We start from the raw sequence: 17,981 nt of genomic DNA, 5'->3' as shown, positions 1-17,981 counted from the left end.
GAGCATGGATATGTGAGGAAAATGAAGTGGCCTTTATAGAGCTGAGACCTAAATTGATTTATTCAAATCCCCCAGATCCAGCACCAGAGCACACAAGCAGCGTCGGGATTGGCAGGCGGCAGTACAACAGCAGGAATTTCTAATTAAAATTCTCCCAAGCTGGCTAATCCTAAACTCTTGACGCTATCTGTGTGCTGTGCGCATGTATGAAATCCAAAAGTTGACAGGAATGCAGTGTTAAGGTCCCCGACTTAGAACTTTAATTCACAATTTAACAAGAAGTTAAAGCTGCTCCCAGCGCCATTAACCGGGCCCGGTTATGAGCACAAAATATATATATATTTTTTCATGTTAAACATGTAGCTGAATGTATTGCTGTTTTGGTGTAGCACATACACAGGGCCAGAAATCACCCACCTCTGGTGTTTGCCTGGTTCTGGGCAACGGAATATGTTCCTTTAAAAATATCTAGTTGGGGGGAAAGACTAAAATGTCACCTTCCCCCGTTCTTGTTTTTGCACCTGCCATTTTCCCTTGCTCCCAAAAATGCAGTGGGACGGAGAGAGGATTTGGCTGTTGTTTCATAGCATGAAGGATTTTGCAACCAGCGCTAACAGTCCCAGCAACAGCCTGTTTGGACAGAAATAATTCGCATTGTTCAGTCTCCACATTCCATTCAGTTCTCGGCCTCCCAGCTCCGGTCCCAGTTCTCTTCCCAGGCTGGGCTGGTTCATAGTGCCAGTTGGAATATGGTGACCTGTGATGTTGACAGCTGGGGACCTACCACCTCAGAGACTTTCAGTGGTTAATGACAGTAAGTAGCTTTCGCTCACGCTTTCTCCTTTTTTGACTTGCTGCGTCCCAGTTTCCAGCATAATTCTCCCTTCCCATTAACACAGGACCTAGGAGTGCAGCGCCCTGCCGTGGTGGTGGTGGTGGTGTCATTGACTATTTACGGAATCTCCCAAGCCGGAGAACCAGACCTTGTGTGTGCCTCCCGCTCTGCTGCTGGCTGAGTGGGGTAAGTGGCGTGGAGCAATCGGCCTTTGAGGTTAGGTGGGGCCTTCCAGAGAGGAGGGAGGCTACTAGCTGTGTCTCCTGCTATTTGTGCTGAAGGCTGGGGCTACTAGCTAATGGGGCTGGGAGTGATTCGACCTGCACGCTTTGCCAGTCCCTGCCTTGAGCTGGGTTACATAAAGAATCTGAACTGCGGCAAGGCATGTCCAGTACAATAGGTATTGTAGGATAAGTCCAGGGGTGTTTCTTCTGCAATCTGAGCTGTAACTTTCTCTACACACTGCACACGAAACACAGAAATGGAGTTGAATAAATAATACCCCTACTGAACACTGCCTTGACTGAGATTTCTAATGCGAAGTCTGGCAAACGTTCTCTCACCCCCATCTAACCCCAGTAACAACCGGCTCCAGGCACGTCAAGACACCACACGCACAGGTGCAGCATGTACAAGATCAGTTTGAAGCTGAGGATTAAGACGAGCAGGCCCCAAGCTCTGAATATTTTACCTCATGATATCCAGGGATTGAGCCCAGATGCCGCACAGGCTTCAGGAAGAACCAGAGGCTTGTGTTTGCCACGGATGAGAATTTGGTAACCAACCTATTACGAATGGTACCAAACACATTTTTAAACCCAGACGGGCTGATCTGTTGGATTGAGCTTCAGGCTTGACAAATACTTCAGGGGTGATGAGTGGAATACCACAGAGTTTGCTCTGTGTCTTCAGCATGAGCCAGGAAGGAGGGAGATGCTACATCCCCTGTGCAGCTGGGAAAGAGCCCTTGCTTTTTTGGTAAGATTAGAAACGTGTCCCTGTTTGTTTGGGCAAAAGGTCTCTTCCTTCTGCAGGGCACTGGCTGTTATAGTGGTGTCATGTCTCAAACAGTGAAACCCTTCGTTCGGAAATGGGCTTTAGTCCTTGTCTACATGAGAAAGTTGCATCAATTTTATCTTTAAAAAAAATTTTTTAACCACACTCACCCTGTGTGGAGACTTAAACCAAAATAAGATGTTCTTATCTTAAACCTTTTCCTAATCGACTGAATGGCAACAACCACTCCCGCTTTTGCAGAGGTTTATAAATCACACCTTTAAACGGAGTCGCTTTTCTGGTGTAGATGAGCCCATCTAAACATACAATAGTGTTAATAAAAGAGCTCCTCCCAAAACAAGCCCTCCTGTCACCTCATGGACTCTTAGCCCAGCACTGAGGTGTTGGGGTGGCTGACCAGAATTTCCAGCTGCATAACTAGACCCCAAGCCTGTTCTAAATGAAAACAGCACCCCAAACCCTCTACTCTCCTGCCCAAACTGCTCCCTGCTTGGCTGACTTCAAATCAAGCCAAAATGCAACAAACCAGTATGCGTACGGAGAGCAGCTGCTCCTCTATTGCACCGGCATCCATCTGACACTAGTTTTAGCAGAAGTGATTATAATGAATGACTGAGCCAGGATCAACTCCGCCCTCCCCTGCTTTGCGCAAAAAAAATAAAAAAAAATCTGCCTCTTGCCAGCCACTTCCTATAAATCATAAATGTCTGCTTTGCCTCAACATGGATGTAGCAGCAGGAGCCCCTTTGGCCGTGGGTGAGTCTAGTGCCCTGACATTTTTAAAATATTGGGTTGCAGTGTAGGAATCTGGACTGCAGCGACTCAGAAATGACTAAAATTACCAGCCTGCCATGGAGCTAAGACCCATGGATATGTTAGTTCTATTCCAGGCTCTGCCACTGACTAGCTGTTTGGCCTTGAACAAGTCAGTTATGTCTCTGTGCCTCTGTCTCCCACTGTAAAGTGAAAGCGTCTCAGCGCGGGGGCTGTGGTTCCGATGCTGCTCTCACACTAACTAGGTTTACGCGTCACTGGAGTCACTCCTCATTTACACTGGTGTCACAGGAATCCGACTCAGGCTCCAGCTCTTTAGAAAGAGAAAATACACTCTGGACAATGCCAGCACAATATACAACTAGTAATAAAACGGGGATAATACCTTGCAGGCGTGTTGTGTGAGATCATTAGGGCCTAAGGTGCTTTGAAAATGTAAAGCGTTTATAGTTGTGCTAAGCCTTATTATTGGAAGAACAGCCCCCGGTCTTAGATGAACTAGTCAGAGCCAGCAAATAGTTTTTCCTAAAGGGAAAAAACCATCACCAACTACTTGAAAGGCAAATTTCCACTGGGAGGGACCCTTTCACCCATGTCGCATTCATTTCTCACCAGCTTCTTTCCTGCCTGTGTAACAAATGACCTATTTGTCTCCACACAAGCAGTGTTCCCTCCCATAGTTATGGTTTCTCCTTGAGCTATAAGTGGAGTCATAAGGCCAGATTGTGACATTATAATCCCTCCTATGCCAAAAGACTATGAGGCCACAGTGACAAGAGCAGTGAACATGGGTTTTGTATCCTCAGGGGAGAAAGGTGCCATTTAGTGCTGTTAGTGTGGAGTCTGGGGGCTGAGGGGGCAAGGTCTTATTCCAACTTAGTTATCTGTGATATTGGCTGGGGAAATAAACTGTGTGCGCGTGAGAAAGTGAGTATTGTGTGTGCCAGAGCAATTGCTTAGGCCTCTTGACCCCATTTGGTTCCTTACAGACTCACCCAGTAGAGGAGCCTCAAGGGTCACAGAGCTGTTGTCATGGTTCCTACAGTCTCACCAACCTCAAAACTCGCCAAGAGTTCAAAAATCATGCGAATCTCCCAAATTGGGGTTAATACATTTCATAGTACAATTTAAATATCAGGATTCAAAGATTCAGATCCATCCCTCACAGGAAGTTCTACTAGGGGCAACTTGCAGAGAATAAATACGTTGTCCCTCAGTAACTGGGAATTGAAAGTAGGTTGTCTGTGAGTAAATATGATCCACTAGAGAAGAATTTCAGTCCTATGGGCACTGTAGCTCATTTCTCCTGGTATTTCATGAGGTGGTCAAGGGACATTTATTTAGAACGCATCACCAGACATGGGCAATACCAGGAGAAATGAGCTACAGTTTCAATGAGAAGCCAAGACAGGTAAGTAGCCAAAATACTTCTTTAATTGACCGTATTTATTCAGGGACTAAATTCCTGATTACTGAGGGGTAATTTACACTCATGACATTTACTTTTCACAAGCTACTCCTAGTATAACTTTTCATAAGACCAGCAGACTGGCCATACTGGGTAAGACATAACTGTTCGGTTTTATGCAAGTAGAAAGTTGGCAACCCTAGGGTGGGGCTACTCAGGGAGAACAAGGCTTTAAAAAGCCTGCTCCTAAAGCCTGGTCCCCACTAAGCCCCCACTTCGGACTAAGGTACGCAAATTCAGCTACGTTAATAACGTAGCTGAATTCGAAGTACCTTAGTCCGAACTTACCGCAGGTCCAGACGCTGCAGGGAGGCTCCCCCGTCGATGCCGCGTACTCCTCTCGCCGAGCTGGAGTACCGGCGTCGACGGCGAGCACTTCCGGGATCGATCCCAGAACATCTATTGCCTGCCGCCAGACCCTCCGGTAAGTGAAGACGTACCCTTTGAGACCAGAGGAGCTACCCTTTGAGCCAGTCCAGCCCGGGACTTTCCTGCAGCCCTCCCAGCCGCTCGCTCTGCTCTGCCGGGGGAGGGGGGAAATCCCGGACATTTTGAGTTATTTACAAATTCCCCTCGGACGCTATTTTTAGTACAAAAAGGAGGACATGTCCGGGTAAATCCGGACGAATGGTAACCCTAGTGAAAGGGGTCACCAGTACAGAAGTTTGAGAATCATTGGATTAAGGCATATACTAACTAAGCTACAGGTTGGGGCCTCGCACTCTGAGGAGTCTCTTAAAAAACTAACAAACAAAAAACCGGACTCCATTTCAAATATTATCAAAATTGGTTGATAAATAAAGGAGATACAGGAAAAAGAAGATTCTCTCTAAATATAGACATTTTTATTCAAATATGACAAATATATACATCTGACTACACAAATACCCATACCCATACCCTACCTCTACCCTTCACTAATTGTTCATTATTGACAGGCAGGAGGCCAGGGCTGAGAAAAATCAAGATAATTGTACTTGTAAAATGAGTATTTCTAGGCATGAGTGTGCTATCAGTCTCCTAAGGCAGCATTTTGTGGGCCAGGTGCTGCTGGTAAAATTCTGACCTTGCCTTCAGAACTTATTCATAACTCCTCAAGAGTGCCTAGGCTGTCAGAATGGAGTAGGACCATTCAACTGTGTCCCAGAAAGTCTCATCAATGTACCTCTCTGTCTCCCTTAGCTCCTCCAGTTCAGCCACCCTGGTCTCCGAAGCCCGTACATGGTCTCTGAGCGCCAGGAGCTCCTTGTACTGAATTCATACATATGACAACTGCCCATAGGCCAGCTAATCCTGCATGCTGCATTCAGTGCAATAAACTGGATAGCTCCCACTCTGGTGCTGGACTTCTGCCTGCAGTCTCTTTTTACTCCTGCCGCTCTTTCCTTTCTTGTGGTTTTATTTTTATCAGGGTTTTTTTTTATTGCCTTAAGTTTAAGGAACATCAAGGAAGTTTATCTGTCTCCCCCCCACACTCCCAGCTATAATCTCCCTCAAAACTCTCCTGTTCCCTAGCTCCCCTGGTGGCTTAGGAGCCGGGTTTTAAATACTGGTTCTCCCTGAGTAGCCCCCACTCCCTGGTTAAGTGCTAAAGGACTTGGCCATCAAAGCCTCCTTAAGAAGCTCTCAGCCATGCCTAGCAGGCCCCAAGCTGAGCACAAGGTCCATCAGACAGACAGACCACACTCTAGACTTTAGTCGAACAGTAAGCAAACCACAAACACCCACTACAGAAACCAAACTGACCCCAGTTGCTCCTCCTTCACCTGGAGGAAACCCTTGTAAAACTTGGAGCTAGAGAACAGCTAATGCTCCAGAGAGTCAGCACCTATGGTCTGTAGCTGGTGTCTGGTGTGTGTTTGCTATTAACTGAAGTATACAATAAAAAAGCAGGAGTACTTGTGGCACCTTAGAGACTAAGGTGCCACAAGTACTCCTGTTCTTTTTGCGGATACAGACTAACAGGGCTGCTACTCTGAAACCAGAAGTATACAATGTTGTCTGTTACTTTAAGGGACACTGTGCTAAGCCTAGAGGCCTGCTAGGAACCTTGAGAGCTGCTTAATGAGGCTTTAATGGCCAAGCCCTTTAGCACCTATCAACCCCTAGCCAGGGGGTGGGGCTCCTCAGGGAGAACAAGGCTTCAAAAAAGCCTGTTCCGAAGCAGCCAGAGGAGCTAGAGAACAGGAGCAGCTCACCTGAGTTCTGTGAGGGGGTTCTCCAGGTGAAGCAGGAGCAAGGACATGACCCCTGGGGTGAGTGTGTCTGTAGTGTGTGTTTGTGGTGCAATGTAAGCCTACGTAAGGCTGATATGAAGTAGTGTTTATGGGACAAAGATGTTAAGTCTGTGGATGAAAGAGCTTTTTTTAGCTGATGCCTTCAAACAGAATCAGGCATCTATTGAGGGCAGGCCACAGAAAGAGGGGTTTAAAACTGGGGGGAAGGGAGGATCCCATTTCGACCCTGGGAAGAGAGAAGGGAGCTGGGACCCTAGAGCCCAGAAGGTGCTATCAGTGTAATTCCACTGATCACCTGAGGAATAAATGCCCTGTGCTAGGAGGAAGCAGGCAAACAATAGCTCCTTAGTTCTGCTGTCCTCAACACAGAACCCCCACAACCAATTGAAACCGATCACATTGGTTCTGTGAGGTTAGCCTCTGTAGAATCGGATATGGAGCATGTTAAGGCTGTCTAAATTGCTGGTGGGTAATATCTGGGCCCCTGCATCTCTCTGCTCCAAGTCTCTCTGGTTAAGCAGACTGTGGTCCCAAAGGCCAATATGTTGCCTGGCCAAATGGCAGTGGTTGTGGGGGTGGGTGAAAGCAGATTCCTCATACCGCTTGCTAAAATCCATGTGGTTTGGAAAGTGTTTTGACTGGGGGCGGGGGGGAGGTAATGGAACACCTCCTATTTGATCTGCTCCTGGGTAATGATTTTTTCCATCTAGCTCAGGTTAAAGCATTTGCCTGCAGCAGGAGGCAATTTTATGCTGGGACCCCCTGTGGGAAAGGGTAAGGTCTTAGGAACTGCTGAGAGAATGGGAGAGAGTCTCCTTGATTCTTCTGCAGCTGGGGGAAAGCCACATGCTTCCAGGTGGGAGGGTGGTTGAGACCAACTCCTACACTGCAGCTGGAGGCAACAGCACATCAGGAAGGGATGGGGGTGTAATGCTTGCCAGGGAGAGAACTGTTCAGATTGCAGCTGAACCAGAGACAAACCCGGCTCTAGGGAACAGAGTGAAATGTCCCAGAGGAGATCCCAGAGAAGGGGCAGGGAATCTCAGAAACCACTGAGGTGGGTGAGGATTCCTGTGACTCCTAGCACAGAGAAGCAGGGTGCTTCCAAGTATGGGAGGGGCTGAGACTAGCTCCTTTCCAGCAGAAGGCAACATGCCCTCAGGGCCAGGAGGGGTGTTGTCCATTGATTAAGGAAACTGTCCCAGTTGTTAGCTGGTAGAGTTCTGCAGCTGAAGGAGGGGGCCCAGAGGAGGAAACTGGGGAAGGAATAGTCGGGGTACAGGAATGTCTCCTCACTAGTCACTTGGGGCAGGATGCCCAGGACACTAGGAGGATGGCTGGGTCAGCATCTGTTTACCCAGGCACTCAGCCTGTGACCCAGGTTTTGAGAAGGAACCGTGCAACTCTCCTCCTGGAGGGGAGCAGTCACACAGCTGACTTCTCAGGGACAGAGAAAGGGGTGGCAGAGGGTACCCCAATCCAGGTCCCAATTTTTCAGGATGCTATTTCTGAGAAGTTTTTGGAAAGTAACTCTTTCTTTACATCAAGATGGAGTTGAGACCAGGAAATTGCCAGGTGGTAGTCTGCCTGAATAGAAATGACCCAACTGACCAAGAAGGGGGGTGTTTTTCCCCCATGCTCGTGGAAGACAGGGAGCAGTTCTGGGAAAGCTGCTGGGAAGAAGTGCAGGGTAAACACATCTTCAAAGGGTAAACACATCTAGCCCAGATCACAGCCCTCTAGGGGGCAGGGAAGGACTCAGTGCAGGCAGGGGGAAACACAGGGTAACCCCGAAAGGGGAGTAGGATTTCCTACATATGTACAGTTCTGGGGTTGGGAGACGGCTCCCCAAAGAGCCAGCCAATGTGCAGGATCCCCCTAGACCCTTATCTTGCCAGACCCTATCAAAATGCCAGAAATAGGATGGAATTAAGAGCCCACACAAAGTGACTGATTACATGGGAGAGAGTCAAAGGACACCATGGGTAATGAACAAACTAACCTCAAACTACACTAATTGAACACAGGGCATGGTATCAACGATACTTGTAAACACCCATATTTGGTTAAAAAAAAATTGGTATTAATGTTAAGATTTGGGGATAAGAATCTTGATACAGAAGTTAAACCTTATGAAAATGCTACTTTTCAGTTAACACCTGTAAACAGGTTTAAACCTTATCACAGCAGAGAAACGATTAGAAAAAAAACCCTGGATTGCTGTGTGTGAATGGGGAAACTGAGGCACGCAGCCTCATGGCCTTAATGGCTGGATGCCAAGAGAACTATAACAACAAACTGCCTTCGAAATAGTTTACTGCAAGAGGGTTAGTCACTGACTAAGAGGGGAGGTGTGACGCTCTGTACCTCAGGGGAACACCCTACACACCATGTTCGGCTTAGAAAATGATTGTGTGGTATCCAATGCCAAGTTTGTCATGTTGGGTGTCTCTGGAAGGCTCGTAATGCACTGAGCATGGCTGTTATGGTGATGTTACTGTAATTGTTAGAGTAGTGTTATAGGTTATAATTTCATGTCTATATTTATGAGGCTGAAAATGTATCCTCATTGCTTAAAGCAAGCCCATGCAAAAACTCTCCAAGAACAGAGAGGCAGTTTACACCTCGTCAGGGCATGGATGGGGCCTGCTATGCAAGTGAAGAGCTGCATAAGGAGGCTTTCATCCCCAAGCCCTTTACCACCCATCAACCCCTAACCAGGGGGTGGGGCTATTCAGGGAGAACAAGGCTTTACAAAGCCCCCTCCTAAGGCAGTGGTCTTCTGCAGTTTGGGTGGGGGTCCGAGTGCCTTCTTTATTTTATTTTTTTCCTTTGGCTTGGGGTGGCAAAAATGGTAGAGCCAGCTCTGCGGCGGGGCAGGGGGGTGCATGCTCAAAAATTGTGTACTGATAGGGGTGCGTGATCAAAAAAGTTTGGAGACCACTGTCCTAAGGGATGAGAGAAGCTAGGGAACAGGAGTGGCTAATGTGAGTTTTGCGAGGCAGTTAACCAGGTGAAGGAGCAACTCTGTGAGCCTTGGGGTGAGTTTGTTGTGTGTGGTGTAGTTTGGTTGCTGCTTGACTGAATTATATAGTATGGTCTGTTTGTTTGAGGGGACTTGTGCTGAGCCTAGTGGCCTGCCAGGCAAGTTGAGAGCTTTTTAATGAGGCTTTGGAGGCCAAGCCCTTTAGCACCCATCAACCCGTAGTAGGGTTTGGGGCTACTCAGGGAGAACAAGGCTTTAAAAAGCGTGCTGCTAAGGGATGAGAGATGCTAGGGTACAGGAGCTGCTAACGTGAGTTTTGTGAGGGAGTGCTCCAGGTGAAGGAAGAGCAACTATGTGACCCGTGAGCAGTGTTTCCTCTACTTTCTCACCCATGTGTGGAATGAATTTTATGTGCACCGATATGGAGGTGATATGACACATGTCATATCACTGCACATAACAAAATTCATGTGGTGGGGGTAGGGCCAAGGGGTTTGGAGTGGGGGACGGGGCTCAGGGCTGGGGCAGAGGGTTTGGGGGGTGGGGGGAGAGCTCTGGGGTGGGGCTGGGGATGAGGGGTTGGGAGTGCAGGGGGGGCTACAGCAGGGAGAGAGGACTCCCCCTGCTGTCTGCCTGCAGCAGTACCTGGGCAGCAGGGGGAGAAGCACCTCTCCCCATCACAGCAGCTCTGGGGCTGAGGCTGCAGGATATGCGCCTAGCCCCCGCAGGTCCAGGCCATGGCTTGGGCAGCGCTGTGGCCCGTGTTCCCTGAGTGCCTGTGCGGCCCTAAATGGGCTGCTCCGTGGCCATGCAGCTGTGCAGTTTACAGGAAACTTAGCCCGTGGGTGGTGTGTGTGTTTGTGGTGTGCTTACTCCTTGACTGAGGTATATAGTGTGCTCCGTTTGTTTGAGGGACCGTGAGCTGAGCCTAGCGGCCTGCTATGCAAGGCTGAGAGCATGTTGAGGAGGCTTTCATCCTCAAGCCCTTTAGGACCTGCCAAGCCTTAACCAGGGGTTGGACCTAATCATGGAGAACAAGGCTTTAAAAAGCCCACTCTTAAGTGACCAGAGGAGCTAGCAAACAGGAGAGTTTTGCAAGGGAGTTCTCCAGGTGAAGGAGGAGCGACTACGGCACCCTTTGGGTGAGTGAGTTGTCTTTAGCATAGGTGCTGACTTTTTTTTTTGGCCGGTGGTTGCTTTTGAAGAGGGGTGTGTGTGTGTGTGTGTGTGTGTGTGTTTGGGGATGGGTGGGGGGGGCTGAAGGGATACTCTGCCAGTTTTGGGGGGAGCAGGGGCGGCTCTATGCAATTTGCCGCCCCCAAGAACGGCAGGGAGGCCGCTTTCGGCGGCATGCCTACGGGAGGTCCGCCGGTCCTGCGGCTCTGGCGTACCGACTGCCACAACTGCAGGACCGGCAGACCTCCCGCAGACTTGCCGCCCCAGGCACGCGCTTGGTGTGGCTCTGACTGGGAGCCTGTGCAGAGCAGTAGGGCGTGCTGGGGCAGTGGTCAGTGTCTTGGGGCAGTGCTGCGTTTTAGGGGCAGCAGGATGCATCTCGGGGTATCATTAGCTCTTGTAGAGTAGTAGATACAGTGTATTGGTATAGCAGCTCATCAAATAAAAAAGATTAAACTGATAAGAACACATACTATGCATGATCTTAGCCATGAGGTTAGCCTCTGCAGACTCAGATATGGAGCATGTTAAGGCTGTCTAAACTGATGGCGGGTAATACTTGGGGCAGAGGGATTCAGGGGCCCAGATCTCTCTGGTTAAGCAGAGTGTGGTCCCAAAGGCCAGTATGTTGCCTGGCCAAATGGCAGTGGTTGTGGGGGTGGGCGAAAGCAGATTCCTCATACCACTAGCTAAAATCTATGTGGTTTGGAAAGTGTTTTGACTGGGGGCGGGGGGGAGGTAATGGAACACCTCCTATTTGACCTGCTCCTGGGTCAATGATTTTTTCCGTCTAGCTCAGGTTAAAGCATTTGCCTGCAGCAGGAGGCAATTTTATGCTGGGACCCCCTGAGGGAAAGGGTAAGGTCTCAGGAACTGCTGAGAGAATGGGAGAGAGTCTCCTTGATTCTTCTGCAGCTGGGGGAAAGCCACATGCTTCCAGGTGGGAGGGTGGTTGAGACCAACTCCTACACTGCAGCTGGAGGCAACACCACATCAGGAAGGGATGGAGGGTGTAATGCCTGCCAGGGAGAGAACTGTTCAGGTTGCAGGTGAACCAGAGACAAACCCAGCTCTAGGGAACAGAGTGAAATGTCCCAGAGGAGAGCCCAGAGAAGGGGCAGGGAATCTCAGAAACCACTGAGGTGGGTTAGGATTCCTGTGACTCCTAGCACAGAGAAGCAGGGTGCTTCCAAGTATGGGAGGGGCTGAGACTAGCTTCTTTCTAGCAGAAGGCAATATGCCCTCAGGGCCAGGAGAGGTGTTGTCCATTGATTAAGGAAGCTGTCCCAGTTGTTAGCTGGCAGAGTTCTGTAGCTGAAGGAGGGGGCCCAGAGGAGGAAACTGGGGAAGAAATGGAGGGGGTGGGGCTCCTCAGGAAGAACAAGGCTTTGAAAAGCCTGCTCCTAAGAGACCAGAGGAGCTAGAGAACAGGTGAGTTTTACGAGGGAATTCTCCAGGTGAAGGAGAAACAACTAGGTGACCTTTGGGGTGAGCCAATTGTCTGTAGTGTGTTTGTGGTGTGCTTACTACTTAATTGAAGTATATAGTGTGGTCTGTTTGAGGGACCTTGTGCTGAGGCTAGCAGCCTGCTATGCAAGTGGAGAGCTGCATAAGGAGGCTTTCATTCCCAAGCCCTTTACCACCCATCAACCCCAACCAGGGGGTGAGGCTACTCAGGGAGAACAAGGCTTTAAAAAGCCCTCTCCTAAGGGATGAGAGAAGCTAGGGAACAGGAGTGGTTAATGTGAGTTTTGCGAGGCCGTTAACCAGGTGAAGGAGCAACTCTGTGACCCTTGGGGTGAGTTTGTTGCTGCTTGACTGAATTATACAGTGTGGTCTTATCCTTGGAGGGAACTTGTGCTGAGCCTAGTGGCCTGCCAGGCAAGCTGAGAGCTTTTTAATGAGGCTTTGGTGGCCAAGCCCTTTAGCACCCAATGACCCTTAGCAGGTGGTGGGGCTCCTCAATATGATTTGCCTGCACAGCTTACCTCTTAATTCTTGTTTGCTTGAGTTGAGCACTGGAGTAGGGAGTCAGGTCTGGGTAGGGTGTTTGTGCAGCAGTAATGCAAGGAACTGGACTGGTATTGCAAGAAACTGTAAGTATGTGTGACTGACTATGTTTGAGATAGTTATGTGAGAGCAGAAAAGAGCATTGGGGCTACCGTATAGCGCAGGGGTGAGGGTTGGATTAAGGTGGGGGCTCTCAAACTGGGGGTTGTGAGGTAATTACATGGGGGTCATGCGCTGTCAGCCTCCACCCCAAACTCTGCTTTGCTTCCAGCATTTATAAGGGTGTTAAATATATTGAAAACATGTTTTTAATTTATAAGGGGGGGTGTCGCACTCAGAGGCTTGCTATGTGAAAGGGGTCAGCAGTACATAAATTTGAGAATCATTGGATTAAGGCATATACTAACTAAGGTACAGGTTGGGGCCTTGCACTATGAGGAGTCTCTTAAAAAACAAACAAAAAACGGACTCCATTTCAAATATTATCAAAAGCGGTTGATAAATAAAGGAGATACAGGAGAAAGAAGATTCTCTCTAAATATAGACATTTTTATTCAAATATGACAAAAATATATACATCTGGCTACAGAAATACCCATACACATGCCCTACCTCTACCCTTCACTAATTGTTCATTATCAAGAGGCGGGAGGCCAGGGCTGAGGAAAAAAAAGATAATTGCACTTGTAAAATGAGTATTTCTACGCATGAGTGTGCTATCGGTCTCCTAAGGCATCATTTTGTTGGCCAGTTGCTGCTGGTAAAATTCTGACCTTGCCTTCAGAACTTACTCATAACTCCTCAAGAGTGCCTAGGCTGTCAGAATGGGAGTAGGACCATTCAACTGTGTCCCAGAAAGTCGCATCAATGTACCTCTGTCTCCCTTAGCTCCTCCAGTTCAGCCACTCTGGTCTCCGAAGCCCGTACATGGTCTCTGAGCACCAGGAGCTCCTTGCACCGAGTTCACACACCTCACCTTGACCAGCTAATCATGCATGCTGCATTCAGTGCAATAAACTGGATAGCCCCCACTCTGGTGCTGGACTTCTGCCTGCAGTCTCTTTACTTCTGCAGCTCTTTCCTTTTTTGTGGTTTTATTTTTATCACAGAGTCAGCACCTATGGTCTGTAGCTTGTGTCTGGTGTGTGCTTGTTACTTAACTGAAGTATACAGTGTTGTCTGTTCCTTTGAGGGACTCTGTGCTAAGTCTAGAGGCCTGCTAGGAACCTTGAGAGCTTCTTAATGAGGCTTTAATGGCCAAGCCCTTTAGCACCTATCAACCCCTAGCCAGGGGGTGGGGCTCCTCAGGGAGAACAAGGCTTTAAAAAGCCTGTTCCTAAGCAGCCAGAGGAGCTAGAGAACAGGAGCAGCTCACCTGAGTTCTGTGAGGGGGTTCTCCAGGTGAAGCAGGAGCAAGGACATGACCCCTGGGGTGAGTGTGTCTGTAGTGTGTGTTTGTGGTGCAATGTAAGCCTACGTAAGGCTGATGTGAAGCAGTGTCTATGGGACAAAGATGTCAAGTCTGTGGATGAGATGGCTTGTTTTAGCTGATGCCTTCAAACAGAATCAGGCATCTATTGAGGGCAGGCCACAGAAAGAGGGGTTTAAAACTGGGGGGAAGGGAAGGTCCCTGGGAAGACAGAAGGGGGCTAGGACCCTAGAGCCCAGACGGTGCTATCAGTGTAATTCCACTGATCACCTGAGGAATAAATGCCCTGTGCTAGGAGGAAGCAGGCAAACAATAGCTCCTTAGTTCTGCTGTCCTCAACACAGAACCCCCCCCCCCCCCAAGCAATTGAAACCGATCACATTGGTTCTGTGAGGTTAGCCTCTGCAGAATCCGATATGGAGCATGTTAAGGCTGTCTAAATTGCTGGTGGGTAATATCTGGGCCCCTGCATCTCTCTGCCCCAAGTCTCTCTGGTTAAGCAGAGTGTGGTCCCAAAGGCCAATATGTTGCCTGGCCAAATGGCAGTGGTTGTGGGGGTGGGTGAAAGCAGATTCTTCATACCGCTTGCTAAAATCCATGTGGTTTGGAAAGTGTTTTTTCGCGGGGGGGGGTAATTTGACCTGCTCTTGGGTAATGATTTTTTCTGTCTAGCTCAGGTTAAAGCATTTGCCTGCAGCAGGAGCGAATTTTATGCTGGGACCCCCTGTGGGAAAGGGTAAGGTCTCAGGAACTGCTGAGAGAATGGGAGAGAGTCTCCTTGATTCTTCTGCAGCTGGGGGAAAGCCACATGCTTCCAGCTGGGAGGGTGGTTGAGACCAACTCCTACACTGCAGCTGGAGGCAACACCACATCAGGAAGGGATGAGGGTGTAATGCCTGCCAGGGAGAGAACTGTTCAGGTCGCAGCTGAACCAGAGACAAACCCGGCTCTAGGGAACAGAGTGAAATGTCCCACAGAAACCACTGAGGTGGGTGAGGATTCCTGTGACTCCTAGAACAGGGAAGCAGAGTGCTTCCAAGTATGGGAGGGGCTGAGACTAGCTCCTTTCCAGCAGAAGGCAACATGCCCTCAGGGCCAGGAGGGGTGTTGTCCATTGATTAAGGAAACTGTCCCAGTTGTTAGCTGGCAGAATTCTGCAGCTGAAGGAGGGGGCCCAGAGGAGGAAACTGGGGAAGGAATAGTTGGGGTACAGAAATGTCTCCTCACTAGTCACTTGGGGCAGGATGCCCAGGACACTAGGAGGATGGCTGGGTCAGCATCTCTACACCCAGGCACTCAGCCTGTGACCCAGGTTTTGAGAAGGAACCGTGCAAATTCTCCTCCTGGAGGGGAGCAGTCACACAGCTGACTTCTCAGGGACAGAGAAAGGGGTGGCAGAGGGTACCCCAATCCAGGTCCCAATTTTTCAGGATGCTATTTCTGAGAAGTTTTTGGAAAGTAACTCTGTCTCTTTACATCAAGATGCAGTTCCAACCCCTGTAACAGCAGGGGAGTTGAGACCAGGAAATTGCCAGGTGGTAGTCTGTCCGAATAGAAATGACCCAACTGACAGAGAAGGGGGGTGTTTTCCCCCAGGGTGGTGAGAGACAGGGAGCAGTTCTGGGAAAGCTGATGGGAAGAGGTGCAGCTGATCAAAGGGTGGGCACACCTATCCCAGAGAGCACAGCTCACAGCCCTCTAGGGGACAGGGAAGGACTCAGTGCAGGGAGGGGGAAACACAGGGTAACCCCAAAAGGGGAGTTGGATTTCCTATCCATGTACAGTCCTGGAGTTGGGAGACGGCTCCCCAAAGGGCCAGCCAATGTGCAGGATCCCCCTAGACCCTTATCTTGCCAGACCCTATCAAAATGCCAGAAATAGGATGAAATTAAGAGCCCACAAATGTGAATGATTACATGGGAGAGAGTCAAAGGACACAATGGGTAATGAACAAACTAACCTCAAACTACACTAATTGAACACAGGGCATGGTATCAACGATACTTGTCAACACCCATGTTTGATTAAAAAAAAAATTGGTATTAATGTTAAGATTTGGGGATAAGAATTTCGACACAGAAGTTAAATCTTATGCTAATGCTACTTTTCAGTTAATACCTGTAAACAGGTTTAAACCTTATCACAGCAGAGAAACCATAAAAAAACCCTGGATTGTGTGTGTGAATGGGGAAACTGAGGCATGCAGCCTCATGGCCTTAATGGCTGAATGCTAAGAGAACTATAACAACAAACTGAGTTTGAGATAGTCAGTGACTAACCGTCTTGCAGTAAACTAAGAGGGGAGGTGTGACGCTCTGTACCTCAGGGGAACACCCTACACGCCATGTTCGGCTTTATAAAATGATTGCGTGGTATCCAATGCAAAGTTTGTCATGTTGGGTGTCTCTGGAAGGCTGGTAATGCACTGAGCATGGCTGTTATGGTGATGTTACTGTAATGGTTAGTATCCTCATGGCTTAAAGCAGGCCATGCAAAAACTCTCCAAGAACAGTATCAGAGGGGTAGTCGTGTTAGTCTGAATCTGTAAAAAGCAACAGAGGGTCCTGTGGCAGATGCAAGAAGTGAGGTTCTTACCCACGAAAGCTTATGCTCCCAGTACTTCTGTTAGTCTCAAAGGTGCCACAGGACCCTCTGTTGCTTTCTCCAAGAACAGAAAGGCAGTTCACACCTCGTCAGGGCATGGATGGGGCCTGCTATGCAAGTGGAGAGCTGCATAAGGAGGTTTTCATCCCCAAGCCCTTTACCAACCATCAACCCCTAACCAGGGGGTGGGGCTATTCAGGGAGAACAAGGCTTTAAAAAGGCCCCTGCTAAGGCACTGGTCTTCACCAGTTTGGGTGGGGGTCTGAGCTTTTTTTTGGGGGGGGCTGGGGCGGCAAAAATGGTAGAGCCAGCCCTGCGGCATGGCAGGGGCGTGCATGCTCAAAAATTGTTTGATAGGGGTGCGCGATGAAAAAAGTTTGGAGACCGCTGTCCTAAGGGACAGAGAGAAGCTAGGGAACAGGACTGGCTAATGTGAGTTTTGCGAGGCAGTTAACCAGGTGCAGGAGCATATCCGTGACCCTTGGGGTGAGTTTGTTGTGTGTGGTGTAGTGTGGTTGCTGCTTGACTGAATTATATAGTGTGGTCTGTTCGTTTGAGGGGACTTGTGCTGAGCCTAGTGGCCTGCCAGGCAAGTTGAGAGCTTTTTAATGGGGCTTTGGTGGACAAGCCCTTTAGCACCCATCAACCCATAGCAGGGTTTGGGGCTACTCAGGGAGAACAAGGCTTTAAAAAGCACGCTGCTAAGGGATGAGAGATGCTAGGGTACAGGAGCAGCTATTGTGAGTTTTGTGAGGGAGTGCTCCAGGTGAAGGAAGAGCAACTATGTGACCTGTAAGCAGTGTTCCCTCTAATTTCTCACCCATGTGTGGAGTGGAGGTGTTGTCCAGTTATTAAGGAAACTGTCCCAGTTGTTAGCTGGCAGAGTTCTGCAGACGAAGGAGGGGGCCCAGAGGAGGAAATTGGGGAAGGAATAGTTGGGGTACAGGAATGTCTCCTCACTAGTCACTTGGGGCAGGATGCCCAGGACAACCTCAAAACTCGCCAAGAGTTCAAAAATCATGCCAATCTTCCAAATTGGGGTTAATACATTTCATAGTACAATTTAAATATCAGGATTCAAATATTCAGATCCATCCCTCACAGGAAGTTCTACTAGGGGCAACGTGCAGAGAATAAATACGTTGTCCCTCAGTAACTGGGAATTGAAAGTAGGTTGTCTGTGAGTAAATATGATCCACTAGAGAAGAATTTCAGTCCCATTGGCACTGTAGCTCATTTCTCCTGGTATTTCATCAGGTGGTCAAGGGACATTTATTTAGAACGTATCACCAGACATGGGCAATACCAGGAGAAATGAGCTACAGTTTCAATGAGAAGCCAAGACAGGTAAGTAACCAAAATACTTCTTTAATTGACCGTATTTATTCAGGGACTAAATTCCTGATTACTGAGGGGTAATTTACTTTTCACAAGCTACTCCTAGT

The sequence above is a fragment of the Chrysemys picta genome, unplaced genomic scaffold (genome assembly GCF_011386835.1).
Source record: "Chrysemys picta bellii isolate R12L10 unplaced genomic scaffold, ASM1138683v2 scaf147, whole genome shotgun sequence".
NCBI lineage: Eukaryota > Metazoa > Chordata > Testudines > Emydidae > Chrysemys > Chrysemys picta.
This window is presented reverse-complemented; position numbering follows the sequence as displayed.